At 41.3% G+C, this 15422-nt stretch overlaps 1 protein-coding gene across 1 annotated transcript in view; it reads left to right on the top strand.

Moving 5' to 3' along the window:
* The window catches only part of LOC139762445 (extracellular serine/threonine protein CG31145), a 1101583-nt gene that overhangs the window by 110492 nt on the left and 975669 nt on the right, over positions 1 to 15422 (top strand). The window contains exon 2 of the mRNA XM_071687351.1: positions 5882 to 5936. The gene's annotated coding sequence lies outside the window, so the exon portion shown is untranslated. The remainder of the gene's footprint in view (positions 1 to 5881; positions 5937 to 15422) is intronic.

The raw sequence follows: 15422 nt of genomic DNA on the forward strand, positions 1-15422 counted from the left end.
GGTAGATAACATGACTTTCTGTTCTGAAACATAAATTTCCTGTGGAGAGAGCTACGTGCCAGTACTGTCCAGTCACAAATTCTCCCCATAGTCACTCTTTCTTTTTCTCTCTCTGTCTCTGAACCTCTTTTCCTCCCTGATATCTTGAGCACTTGTTTAGCTTAATTGTATTTCTTAATATCGTTTTCAAGCCTAACACTCACTACACACGAAAATAACTACCTCGGAGAACCTGCACGAATAATACAAAAGTGGTCTCTCCCAGTACAGCCAAGTTAAAGGTGTCGAGAAACTTCCATCTCTCGACACATCCTCGTGTCTCTGGAAATTGTAATATTTATGTCTATCACCCTCATGACGCTCGCAACTCGCATGAACCTCACTGTTCTTAAATATGCCATTACTTTCGTGTTCGTCAGGCTCATGACACCGGCATTTCTCTCATACACCTCATAGCTCTTCATTGTATCATAACATTCATGTCCTTCAGGCTCACACCGGCGTTTCCTGTACACCTCACGGATCTTATAGATGTCGTAGCATGTCATAGCATCCGTATCCTTCACGCTCATGACACCAGCATCTCCCGCACACCGTAACGGCTCGTAAAGCTCTATTTTCCGGTCTTCAGGTTCAGAACACCGGGGTATATACCATGAACCAGCCTGCTGTTCCTCCATATGCAGTTCCCACTTCGCCACGGACATTAGCTCCTGGTACTGGATTTACCTACTTCCTCACAGTCCTCGGCGTGAATACGAATGAGTGAATGGCCACATTAGTCGTTACCCAGTCAGAACAGATGAGTGTGTGCGTGTGTGCGTTGTGATAGTAATGGTGGCATATATTCCCTGGCATCAGAACGAGATCGGCTTTAATATTTTCTATCTTTCTTTTGTGAGGAGATGGAATGCCATTTTGCCAACGACCTCATACACGTGGATGATGACTTACGATGTTCACTGTTGTTATTAGTTGATTTTCGCTGCTTTTTTTTTTTTTTCTTCCCCGGAGAAATTTCTTGTGTTCATACGAAGCTTTACTATCTGTCTTCCTGTGTCTCCTGTATGATGTCGGTGCTTCATCACTTCAAGAATGGTGTGCATTCTTCCACCAGTGCCTCTCATCCGTGCCTCTTTTTGAAGACTTAGGAAGAAAGCTCGAAGTCTTGTGGAAGAGATTAAAAATGTATTAACAAAATACCATTACTGATACAGAACTTGTTTATTTTCTTATGTTAACGCGTGAAACATTAATTTTCCAGTATAGGAATAATCTCTAAAAGGCATATAATGAAGAACTTTTGCTATCTAGTAAAAATTATAAGAGCTGGTAAATAATGGGTATACTTGAATTACGTGTATTATGAGAAAGTCCATTACAAGGCACAATTAAGATTGCACTTGTTGTACGTTCGAGACATTTGGCAGACAGGAGGTGCATGAATGAACTCTATGACAGTGTGAATGGTAACAGTCGACTGAGATGCACGAACAGATAGGTTCAGTGAACTTCTTGTGAGATGGATTATATTACCTAAGACGTGGGTAAGTGAAGGGTCACTGCTTGTGTGCATTGAAAAGGAAGGGATATGTGCTAGGGACAGTACCATAGGAAGGGTTGCGAGTCATGTTCAGTGCAAAGGAAGGGGTATGTACTAGGGACAGTCTGAGGGGAAGGGTTACTGGTCATGTCCAATGCAAGGGAAGGGTTGTGTACCAGAGACAGTACTAAGGGAAGGCTTACTGGTCATGCCCAGTGCAAGGGAAGTGGTGTGTACAAGAGACAGTACCAGGGAAAGGCTTACGTGTGTGTACTTTGTGTGGAGGTGGACAGAGGAGTTATTAGTGTGGGAAGGCTTGCCTGACTACTCATTCCAGTGGGTAAGGAGCGAAAGTGAATCTCTACACCTAGTATGAAAGACTTTATCTACGTCAAACTGGAATTACGTCAAGGGTTACCAAATCTTATGTGAAAAGAAATATGGAGAAAATATAACCGACAGGTAAGAGGCTTACAGGGTATCATAAAAACTTTCTGTAAAAGTTAAGCATTAAGTTGTGATACAGCTACATAGTTTAGTCCACAAAGTATGTAGTCAGAAACTTGCAAGTAAAATTTCAAAATGGTCAAGACAAGATCTGGAGTTTGTAGCTACACAACCTTGCCTCAGTCTCGTGAAGATTCCCTGCCAAGTTGAATAAATGAATAGGTAGATCAATAACGGTTTATTGGATTTAGCCAGTCAGTCGGCTGAAAATACACACTTGAGGTATCATAGATATCACAGACCTGGGCCTTCACAGTAGTCACTAGAAAATTAACTTATCATGCAATAACATTGAATTAGGATGAGCTGGATATTTTCACGCTTTGGATGAGCATATGGGTGAGGTACAGCTAGATAGACAGGGTGGAAGATATACAAGGATGTTTACAGAATGCATAGTATTGTTTGTATATTGTGAATTTAACTGAGCATTAACTTATGAATAGTTACAATAATGCAGTGGTTGACATACCACATTGCCCTTGCAGTATACTGCAGTACGTGACATACCACACAGCCCTTGCTGTGTAATGCAGTCGATGACATACCACATAGCCCATGGTGTGTAATACTGTAGTTGACATACCACTTAGGCCTTGCAGTATAATATATTTTTTGACATACCACATAGATGTTGAACATAAAGGGCTAAGGATTGCAAGGTCTGGAGAAATTGCTATATATGATATGCTTGATCCAACAGAGATGAGGCGAAACAGAACTCTAGTTTTGGCCTAATGTAGAATATGAAAAGCTTACTGAATATCTCCTTATCCACACACTTGAATGCTATTCTAAGGTTTACCAGTTGACGCTTTGTCTCCTTGACTATTCTCCTGGGGTGGGACATTAGGGACATGTGAGAGACGATGTCAACTCTCAGATACGTCTAATACACAGATTCCTGCAGATCGTTTCCTTCTTAGATGCTGTTCTTATTGATACCTTCTTTACTGCGTCCGATCCTTATACGTTGCATTTATTTGGGTTGAATTTCACCTGCTGTGTATTAGATTAATGTCGGAGTTTGTCTCGGTCCTATTGTAGTTTGTTACATTCCCCCTTGCTTTACTTCCATCACACCTTTGGCATCATCCGCAAACATATTCAGGTAGGTGTCCAATCCTTCTGGCTAGTCAGATACATAGATTAAGAAGAGCAGTGATCCCAGAAAAGAACCCTGCGGTACGCCACTCATGACTTCGACCCATTTTGAAAGCGTTCTTCTGCCATGGGCCCATTTTTCCCTTCCAGTAACATAATTGTTTGTCCATCGAAGCAGTCTTCCCTTTATTTCTGACTGAAACTATGCTGTCTCTCAGTTTGGTAGTTTTTCGTTTGCAAGAAGTCATCTACGTGCTCTCTGATTACCTATTCCAGTACTTACAGACCACACTGTTAGGTAGAATGGTCTGCAGTTCATCGTATCCTCCATGTCTAATTTCTTTAAAATAGATATGAATCTTGCCTACTTCCACTACCTTGGCACCTCAATCTTCTCCAGCGATATCTTGAAAAAAATTTTCAGTGATTGATTAAGCATATGTTCACACATCTTCAGGATATATGGAGAAATTTCATCAGGACCATGAACCTTGATCTGTCAAGATCTCTAGTATTATGCCTATGTCTCTTTTAGGTATATCGGTGATTTCCCAAGACCTAACCTCCATTCCATCTCACTGGTGTTGCGTCTGTAGTGTGTTTCACTGTGAAATCCCCTTTGAGCCTGACATTTAGTTTCTCGCATATCTGAACATCATCCTCTACATCCCCTGCATCTGAACATCATCCTCTACATCCCCTGCATCTGAACATCATCCTCTACATCCCCTGCATCTGAACATCATCCTCTACATCCCCTGCATCTCAACATCATCCTCTACATCCCCTGCATCTGAACATCATCCTCTACATCCCCTGCATCTGAACATCATCCTCTACATCCCCTGCATCTGAACATCATCCTCTACATCCCCTGCATCTGAACATCATCCTCTACATCCCCTGCATCTGAACATCATCCTCTACATCCCCTGCATCTGAACATCATCCTCTACATCCCCTGCATCTGAACATCATCCTCTACATCCCCTGCATCTAAACATTACCTTCTACATCCCCTGCATCTGAACATCATCCTCTACATCCCCTGCATCTGAACATCATCCTCTACATCCCCTGCATCTGAACATCATCCTCTACATCCCCTGCATCTGAACATCATCCTCTACATCCCCTGCATCTGAACATCATCCTCTACATCCCCTGCATCTGAACATCATCCTCTACATCCCCTGCATCTGAACATCATCCTCTACATCCCCTGCATCTGAACATCATCCTCTACATCCCCTGCATCTGAACATCATCCTCTACATCCCCTGCATCTAAACATTACCTTCTACATCCCCTGCATCTGAACATCATCCTCTACATCCCCTGCATCTGAACATCATCCTCTACATCCCCTGCATCTGAACATCATCCTCTGCATCCCCTGCATCTGAAACAGTTTAGTCTTGTTAACTACTCTGTAACTAACAGTTCACAACTTGTGAATCTGTTGAAAATTTTTGGGATTCCCTCCTGCCTTGTCCACGACATTCCCTTCAGGTTCCTTTGTCTCTTCTTTCTTATCCTCTTCTCTGAAATGTCTTAAATTCTGGCTGGCTAGGGTCCCGCTTGTACCTTCGCTGGAGCACATTACTAAGCTGCTTCGCTTTCTGACGTAACCAAACAAACACTCCTCTTGTTATTCCCCTGCGTTCTTTATTGAAGGTTAAAGGTTTCCGTGTTCCTGCTCCTTCCTCGTGTGTTTCAGAGAACATCTCGGGACGTTGCTCTCGTTCCTGGCAACTCGACTCCGTTTCTCACATGATGCCACCATGGATATTGTTACGTCCTCTGTAGTTTCCACGATTGTGGCTCCTCTTTGAGTTAGGCTTCACCAATCATCTTTTCATGCCCTCGTTTACCACACAGTCCAACTCCACTTGATCGCTATTTCCATTTGATGTGTCATGTAGGAGGCTGTTTGTGATATCCTTTTTACTACGTGTGGTAGTGATGATGTGTTAGTCCCTTTGATCTTATGGTGTTCAGTGACATACCTGGTATAGGAACTTTTTCCTTATACTTCGTATAAACTTGTGTCTCCATGACTCTTCCTCCATGAGGATCAAATGTCTGCCATTCGATCTCATCATATCTACTTATTCATATAATTGAATGCTATTATGTTAGGTTCAAGCATACAGTATATATCACTCACTGCTCTCCCACTGTGGTACTCAGGCGATAGGTTGGGGATGATGTCAACTGCCAAGGTCCTCTCACAAACATATTCCTGCTGTACAGTGTTCATATTAAAGCCTTCTGTCACCGTGCCCCAGCTTTAGCGACTTTCCATTTACTCGGGTTAAATTTTTGCGTGTGTATGTGTGTGTGTGTGTGTGTGTGTGTGTGTGTGTGTGTGTGTGTGTGTGTGTTTATGCTTGAGGGAGTTAGTGTATCTCTCCCTCTCTCCCGCCTGGGTATCAGGAGGATTAGGAACGGCTGCGCAGTGGGCCTTGATTTCAGTGACCGTCGAGTGTCAGTCACGCCTTCAGCACGGGCTGCTGTCTTTTCTTTGTGCCTACACGTGGGCTGATGACATTCATTCCACACACACACACACACACACACACACACACACACACACACATACACGCACACACACACACACACACACACACACACACACACACACAATCTCTCCATCTCGCAAATATCACTTGACAAGGTACTTACACAACTTCTTTTTCATAGCTCTATATTTTTTTTTTGCAGTGATCGCTACGCGCCAGCCATGCCTGAGGTCGAATCTCTTCCTACGTCGTCGTAGGTAAGTACCCGGTCTTTGTCTTTTGTGTTTCATGTTTATGTTTGTGTTGGCTACTGTTTGTTGGTAACGCAGGCGTAGTAACAGGTTTCGCTGACTACACCTCCATTGTAGGTTGAAGTCCGTGTGACCAGCGTAACATTACTTCATCCGTAACATCGACGGTAAGACCTTTGAGTTCGAAGGTGCGACCGTTAGGCATGAAGGTCTGGTCTTTGACCTGACCTCTGACTACCAGGTTACGCCATTAGACCCCAAGGGTTGTTCCCTCGTGCTCAAAGGTCGCACGGTCATGCTCAAGGGGTCAGTGTCACGAGATAATGGTGGATACCTTAGTCGCGTTGGGAGCTGTTTACTGACACTAGAGGAACTGAATGTTCACCGTATAAACAATGTATAACCAGCGCATCGTCAGTGATGGCTGCCGACATTGTCTCGGGCTACACAAAGTCACTCACAAATGTCAAACTCACATCATTGCCTCTACCTGTTCCTCGGTGTCGTTCTTTGTCCTATCATGGATGTACGATTCTGTTGTCTCCCCTTCTTTACTGTTGCTGATACATGCGTAATTCTTTACATAAACTTCTATTTTTTATCTTAATGGAAGAAGCTGAGATCTGCCTTACATTTGGGAAAGCTGGACCAAATGTTGAGTTTTCCTAGGAAATGCTCCGAGTGTTTGGTGGTCATTATTTAAGGACTGGATTAGCAGGGAAGATGTTTGAATCTGGGCTGGACAAATACTTCGCCGACATGTCTCATCAGTAAGGAAATTATAATCTCATTTCTTTTTCGAAATCCAGCTGGGGAGCAGTGTCATTACTGATAGGGAACTATTTCCAGTCCAAACTGTACCATAGATTTCCAGTATCTTACCATAATACTGCATGCTGTTGATTCACATCTTTTTACCGCCAGCCGTTGAGACAAAAGGAGCGGTGGGTGGGGAGGTGCTCCACTATCCTGTTTCTACCTATATATATATATATATATATATATATATATATATATATATATATATATATATATATATATATATATATATATATATGTGTGTGTGTGTGTGTGTGTGTGTGTGTGTGTGGAAGGCGAGAACGTTATCTCGGAAAGCAAAAATGGTATGTTTGAAGGAATAGTGGTTCCGACAGTGTTATATGGTTGTGAGACGTGGGCTATAGATTTTGAGTGATCGAGGCCTGAACATGCAGGAGGGTGAAAGGCGTGCAAGGAATAGAGTGAATTGGAACTATGTGGTATACCGGGGTCAACGTGCTGTCAATGGATTGAACCAGGGCATGTGAAGCGTCTGGGGTAAACCATGGAAAGTTCTGTGGGGCCTGGATGTGGAAAGGGAACTGTGGTTTCGGTGCATTATACATGACAGCTAGAGACTGTGAACGAATGTGGCCTTTTTTGTCTTTTCCTAGTGCTACCTTGCGCACATGCGGGGAGGAGGGGGTTGTCATTTTATGTGTGGCGGGGTGGCGACGGGAAAGAATAAGGGCAGACAGTATGAATTATGTACATGTGTATATATGTATATGTCTGTGTGTATATATAAATATGTATACGTTGAGATGTATAGGTATGTATATGTGCGTGTGTGGACGTGTATGTATATGTGTATGTGAGTGGGTTTGGGCCATTCTTTCGTCTGTTTCCTTGAGCTACCTCGTTAACGCGGGAGACAGCGACAAAGTATAACAAATAGATAAATAAATAAATAAATATATATATGTATATATATATATATATATATATATATATATATATATATATATATATATATATATATATATATATATATTGGAGGTGGAAAGATGGAGTGAAAAAGATTTTGTGTGATCGGGGCCTGAACATGCAGGAGGGTGAAAGGAGGGCAAGGAATAGAGTGAATTGGATCGATGTGGTATACTGGGGTTGACGTGCTGTCAGTGGATTGAATCAAGGCATGTGAAGCGTCTGGGGTAAACCTTGGAAAGTTGTGTAGGGCTTGGATGTGGAAAGGGAGCTGTGGTTTCGGGCATTATTGCATGACAGCTAGAGACTGAGTGTGAACGAATGGGGCCTTTGTTGTCTTTTCCTAGTGCTACCTCGCACACATGAGGGGGGAAGGGGATGGTATTCCATGTGTGGCGAGGTGGCGATGGGAATGAATAATGGCAGACAGTGTGAATTGTGTGCATGGGTATATATGTGTGTGTCTGTGTGTGTGTATATATGTGTACATTGAGATGTATAGGCATGTATATTTGCGTGTGTGGACGTGTATGTATATACATTGTGTATGGGGTGGGTTGGGCCATTTCTTTCGTCTGTTTCCTTGCGCTACCTCGCAAACGCGGGAGACAGCGACAAAGCAAAATAATAATAAAATAAATATAATATATATATGTATATATATATATATATATATATATATATATATATATATATATATATATATATATATGTATATATATATGTATATATATACATACTCTTTTTAACGTTTATTGCACGTAGCAGAGAAAGGATGGACCCCTTTAACTGAAAAAATCTTCGATGGGACTGTACCCCTCTTTGTCCATTGCATTGACGTCACTTCACCTCAGCGACGTTGACACTTCCTACGCGTTAGTCTCACGTACCAGTTCAACATATTCTGAATGAAAGAAGCGCTTGTGATTCCTACTTCTTTCCTGGAACAGAGAAACTATGAAACCTCTTCATTCTTTCGCCTTTCCGCTTTCTATACAGTATTTCTAAGAAGCTTTCAATGATTTCATTCTCTTTTGTTGTATTCATTTTTTCCTCTCTTCATCCGAGAGGACCGTAAGTGATGCTTGCTCGGTCGTGTCACAGGACAAGCGTTTGCTCTCGTTAACACCACTGGACATGTGTTGGGCACGTGTGCGAGACATTAAAGAGGCCGCTTTTACCCATCTCATGGGACTGGGAACAAAGTTACTGATGATAAACAAACGCATTCTTCATTTATTCACTTGTTTATCTGTTAATTCTCTTCAGCACAACGAACGAAAAGAACTGACTTGTAGGAACAAAAAATAATCTATATGTAGCACACTACTTATACTCCTGGGACTCTGATGTATAAGGGATCCTCATACCTCCCAGCGTGTATGTGAAGCTTCGGATAACTTTGTAAAGTTTTGGAAAGCTTTTTGAAGCTTCGGATGGCTTTGTGAAGCTTTGGATAGCTTTGTGAAGAGTTGCTTGGCTTTGTAAAGCTTCGGATTGGCTTTGTGAAGCTCCGGATGGCTTTGTGAAACTTCGGATGGCTTTGTGAAGCTTCGAATGGCTTTTTCGGAGCTGTATTTTAAAAATATGGGTCAATACTGGCAGATGAGGGGCCCGTGTGATCTGGTAATTACTGCAGCCACCCATCAAAACGGAAAAAAAATAACTGCCATTTTTTCGCTGGCTTGAATAATGAATTAGTTCAGATGAGCAAAATTAATAAAGATTTTATTCATCTATGCCTGTTGAATATTCAAGCTGCTTGCAAAATACAATATAGCCGACTATATGTGTATGTGTCCGGCTGGCGCAAAGAGGCGCACAATAACAATTACGAAGGATCAAAGCTCCCTGTATTATCATTTCATGTTGCTCGAGTTTTTCGTTTAATGTATGCGATATCATCATCTTCCCAAAACGTTGCATTTATCATTAGTGAACATGTAATGTGATACACATATGTGTATTGTGCTACTGCCTATTTGTACTTTACCAGAATGAAGTTCTACACTCGTAGGCCTCCCACCATCACCTTGAACTCTATCTTGCATCAAACAGCTTTTTACACTTCTTTATACTGTCAACATTCACAGTCTCAAAACTGAGTTTGTTCCATTCATCCATTCCTCCTATACTGTAAAAGTATCTTTTCACACCTTTTCTAACAGCGTTCTTGCTTAATATCATGGTAAGACCACGAGTTGTTCTATCATCGTTCGAAGAAATGTTTATTGTGTCTATCATCTAATTGGTTTTAAACCTTGAATGTTGTGATCAGACCGCCCCTTATTCTTCTGCCTTGCACAATTGGCCTCTAGTGTTTTCGCGTAACTCTGCTTTCTTTTGCCTGGCACTATCTTTGTTCCTCTTCTTTGGACTCTCTATAATCATATTCTAGTTTTTGCCTTCTGGAGGACGTGAAGAGTTTGATGAATATTCTCTTATTCATGTAATTAAATGCAAATTTACTCTCTCCCAGATGATTTTTTGTTTCCTAAGAGTGGACTTTGTCACCTGGTTAGGTACGATGTCGGCTCCTAGGTTTCTCACACAGACATTCCTACAGCTTATTTCCTACTAGATGATATTCCTAGTGAGGCATTCTTTCTTTGAGTTCCATCTTCTTCACTTTCAATTTCATCAACCCCGTATCAGAAAAATACTTTGGAGTGCGTTTAAATCCCCTTTTAGGTTGAATCATTCCTCATCTCCCTTTACCTCCCTCATGACTTTGGCATCATCAGCAAAAATATTCCGGTAGTGGCCATTCTATATGACAGCTCATTTGCATAGATCAAGAAGATCAATGGTACCAGAACTGGGCCCTACGGAACGCTACTGGTAATCCCAGCCCGTATCTGGCACGTGTTCTTGGCTCCCTCCACTAAGGTAATCTATCCATCAAAGGAGACTCCTGAATCATTCCGATGGAGGCAGCATCTATACCAGCCTCTAATTTCGTACAGTGTCGGATGCTCGTTGACGGTCTAGAAACAAACAATCCGTCCATCCATCTCTTTAGTGTACAAAGAAGGTCACTGCTTCATAAAAGTCTGAGAAATTTGTTGCGTGTGACCACCTCTCCCAAAATCTGTTTTTATTTTAGCTCGGATAGCTTCTCCCTTGCAAGTAGTGATTCGTTTGCCTTTCTGGTTATGTTGTCTGGTGTTTACAGACCAAACTCTTCAGAGACTGGTCTGGAGTTCAGGGGAAGTTACTGGCCCTCTTCCTTCAGGTTAGGCACGACATTTGCCATCTTTCACTCCTTTGCCACTGACTCTTCCTCGAGCGGCATGTTGAGCAACATCTCAAGTGGCCTGTCAAGCGTATCTGCTCACCTCTTCAGCTCAACTTTCTAAGGCTTCCTCCCCAGTCCATCTCACTGTAGTGTCTTCTACTTGAAAAGAAGAAACTTCGTACGTGTTATTCGTCTCTTCATCTATCTTTACATCATCATTTACAACCTTTGTCTTTATCCCTGAACCTAGTTAGCTGTTATTCAACGTACAATTTACTCATGAAGATATAAGTTACAGGATTACCCGTGTCTTATAAACAATATCATATCCAAAATGTCTCTGCTCCTCCTTTCTTACATTATTCTACTCATTCATTGGCTCCCTTATGCCTTTTAAAGTGCAGGCTGCTTCTATTTCCGCCTATGTCTTCTCCACAATAAAAGCCTGAGCTATTGTTTTCCGGCGTCTTTTGATGAACTATATCTCTCCTTGTTGCTAACATTCACTCTTCCTTTGCAGATAAAGGTACCCATATACCTGCTCCTTCATGGTAGATGTAATAGAACCTTCCTTAACGATGAGTTGTATCATGATAACGAAACTCTCTTTCCCATCATATGTTCTCAATGAAATTCTTTAACCTCTCCTCAGTTTCCTTGGTTATAACTTCGCTTTGAATATGGTTTACGTATGATCTTTGTGTCATCATTCACCATATAAAGAAACTTGAATATTGCATGATTTTCTTTTCCATTTGGTGCATAACATACATTTTCAATTACCATGTCACTATGAGGAAAGATAAGATGTAGCATTGATGGCGTATCAGGCCCTCTAAATCTAGCTCGCTTATTGACATGCGGTAAAAGGAAATCTATATTGGTGTGTGTGTGTGTGTGTGTGTGTGTGTGTGTGTGTGTGTGTGTGTGTGTGTGTGTGTGTGTGTGTGTGTGTGTGATTGTGTGTGTGTGTGTTTGTGTATGTGTGTGTGTGTGTGTGTGTGTGTGTGTGTGTGTGTGTGTATGTGTTTGTGTACAGGCAGACTCACTCTTATGTTCTCTGTGTAATTACCTGTTTGTACCATACGGAGAGGGAGTTTTACAGTCGTGGGGCTCCATCTCATGAACTTTTTATACGATGATAATTTCTCACTTTGTGTGTGTGTGTGTGTGTGTGTGTGTGTGTGTGTAGCTGTACGAGTGCTTTTGTTGGTGTGTATTTCTTTAGGCGTGTACACTCGGTCAAAAAAGAATCAGTGCACAGTACGGATACTAAAAAATTTGTGTTTAACCTGCTGCACGTTTGTCGCCCTCATGTCAGAATAGTGCCATATCGTCCACTAGCGACATATCCTCTCATATGTTTAAGGAATGTTGCCGGGCAATATCACTAGCGCCGTAACCCTGTAAGGTTTCCACCGTGACTGGCAAGATCACAACATTGGTGGCCGACAGTGACTATGTTAGCTGAAATGTCATAGTGTGTGTGGCGTGTTCCATGAGTCGAATCATGAAACTGTGAATCTTATCTCAGGTTTGACAACGTTGTCTGTGTGGTTCACACCTGACAGACCAACCACAGCCAGGCATACCAACTTTCCCACAACATTAGTAGCTGGTCCAGTCATTACGAGAAAGCATCGGACCCATTGTGCACAGATACTTTTTTTCCCCAGTGTACATTTTCGTTTTCCTATTCTTGTTTTGTATGTATGTCTGTGTGTATGATAACGTTAGAAGAAAACGGTCGTACAGGACAGACAGAGAGAAGTAACTGATTTCAGTTTTTGAAAGTTTCTCTCCATAATCAGTACACAAAAGATATGGTAATCTCACATCTCTCTAAAGCGAGAAGTTGTCATATTCTTTGAGTACTTCGAAAAATACAATTTTCTGAAACCCATGGAAGAAATTTGTTCCTGTCACATTTCTTCTATCTTTTTAATTGAATTTCATGTAAAGATATCTCATATTCATGTTGTGTAAACTTGAATTTGCTCTGAGAGTTAGATTCCAATATTCCTTGCGACACATACAATATATGATACATACACTTGCATAAGCATCAGAGCAATTGTGATTTTACTGTACCATTTCTGTCCTAGCTGATCTGCACTGAAAGGATATGAAATCCTCAGGAACACTTCTGCTGCGGGGCAGAAGCTGTATTCAAACAACTTACGAGACATGATATTGTTCATCAGTGGAAGAAAAGAGTCGTTATGAAAGTGAATATTATTTTATCCAACGCGCTACTCTCCAGAATCGTTTTCTTGGCCTTATAACGTTATACATTTACGAATTAGAACGTCTTGATGTGTAAACGTCACGTAAATGTTTTTCTAAGAACAAGCATTTTAGACAGTCTTAGGAAATTGAACGTTGGCAGGATTTTTCTTCAATTTGTTTTATATTCCCCCATACAATGGACCTGGGTCACATTGAACTGGGCATGGGGATTATAGTATTGTATACTGTGCAAGTTTTTTTTTTCTCCTTTACATTACCAGAATAAATCCCTCACTTTGGTATGAATAAACAGGAATATCCAACCAGTCTGAGTCTTTTTTCCGTAAGTTAATTCCATTTAACTGTACACAAAGCTGATGTCAACCTGTGCTCATAGCTATACCAAATGAATATTTAGGATTTATTGGATAAAGCTGTAGTGATATAATTTTTTGTACACCGATTGAATAAATGAATATTCATTTTATCATATACCAGAGAGAGCGCGTTTCTTTTGTGTTCGGAAAACAGAATGAAAGGTTATAAGCTGCAGTTCATCTGGAACTGTAGCCCGGAGACTATGCTGATTGGGTACTTCGGCTCATGTAAAAACCACACGATAGAAAGTTTGTGAACTCGGCTGTTGTGCTGCAGGTTAGGTTCTCAAGGCCATTGCTCCAAGAGCGGTCCGTGGAAAACCGCATTCTTCATATAGCTATATAACAAATGTCTTTGGGATAATCAGCTATCAAGGAGAGGTTCGTTGATGGTGTGGCTCAAATGATTTGTTAAGGGTTAAAAACTGCTTATTTTGTGTTCCACTACTGTGGTAGAACTAGTTACAGTGGATGTATTAACCACCCGTGGTAGCAGACGTTTGATAGTCAGCCCACTGTGGCAGGTACAAATGCCAAGAGACGTTGTGTACGTCTGAACATAATGACACCATCCGCGGTAGCAATCGTCATGAGAGTCCAGCAATAACCCCAGCGATAACGCTGGCTTATACTAAGACGCTGTTGTAAAGTGTTCTTATTGTTACAGTGTAAAAGGCCATCGGAAAACTTTGGTGTCCAACCCCGAAAGGTACTTGCAAGAGCCGAAAGTTTAAGGAATTCAAACAGCAACAGAGAAGTGGGTCCATTCGGGGCTGTTTGTGATAGTGGAAGATATCGAAAATTTACAGATTTCTGTGGTAAAAGTTAGACGGTATACAGATAATTCTGAGAATATCTTGCAAATTGTGAGTGACTAGGGAAGTGCAGTTATATATGTTGTGGACTTGAATCGAAATATTTATCAAGTATAAACTTAAACGTATCTACAGTACTGCTTCCAACCGCTTTAATTGGCAAATCATTCCATATGTTAACAATGCCCACGAGCTGGCATCCATTACTGCAAGTGAAATCACACGAATCAAGGCTGAAGTAGCTTAACAGATAAGGATTATCAGAGCCTTTGATAATCTTTAATGCTTGTATTACGTCACTTCTTAATGATCTCTTTTCTAAGCTAAATAGATTCTAGTCGTTTTATCGGCTGTCAAAGAATTTGTTTCTCAGCTCAGGAATCATTTTGATTGCGCGACGCTGTATTCCCTCCTTTCTGTCTGGCTTTATCTAGCGGACGAACCGATGGATGATAAAGAATAGACATGATTTTCCTGGACTTGAAGTCGATGCCCCAACCTGTAAATCTAAGAATTTCCTTCGCTTTTTTCACTGCTTCTGTGCACTGCTTACTTGGTTTTAGGTCATCAGAGAATATTACACCTGAGACTTTTTCCTCATTTACCTTCTGCATTTCAGCGTATTTCATACCGTAGCTTGCCTTTCGATTTTGCTTCCGATATGTAAAACTGTGCACTTATCGATATGAAAGTTCATTTCCCACCTATGAGCCCATTCCACTAGTTTGTCTATGTCAGTTTGAAGCTACAGACGCCAAATTCATTTGTCGAGTTATTTACCAGCTTTGTTTCGTCAACAGAATTTGAAATCTTGCAAAGTAGCTATTATCAATATCATTAACATATATGAGAAAGAGAACCGGTCCCAAGACTAACCCTTGTGGCACTCCACTTGTTACGTCTAACCATTCCTGAGGTTTGACTATTTATCACACCTTGTGTACGGCCCGTCACCCAATTTCCGATCCGCCAAAGTACAGCCCCATCAATGCCATGTGCCTTAATTCTTGCCAGTAACCTTTGATGGGAATCTTATTGAATGCTGTTTGATAATCTAGATGGACGACATCTTCTGTTTTACTGTCGT

Source organism: Panulirus ornatus, chromosome 3 (genome assembly GCF_036320965.1).
Source record: "Panulirus ornatus isolate Po-2019 chromosome 3, ASM3632096v1, whole genome shotgun sequence".
NCBI classification, from domain to species: Eukaryota; Metazoa; Arthropoda; class Malacostraca; order Decapoda; family Palinuridae; genus Panulirus; species Panulirus ornatus.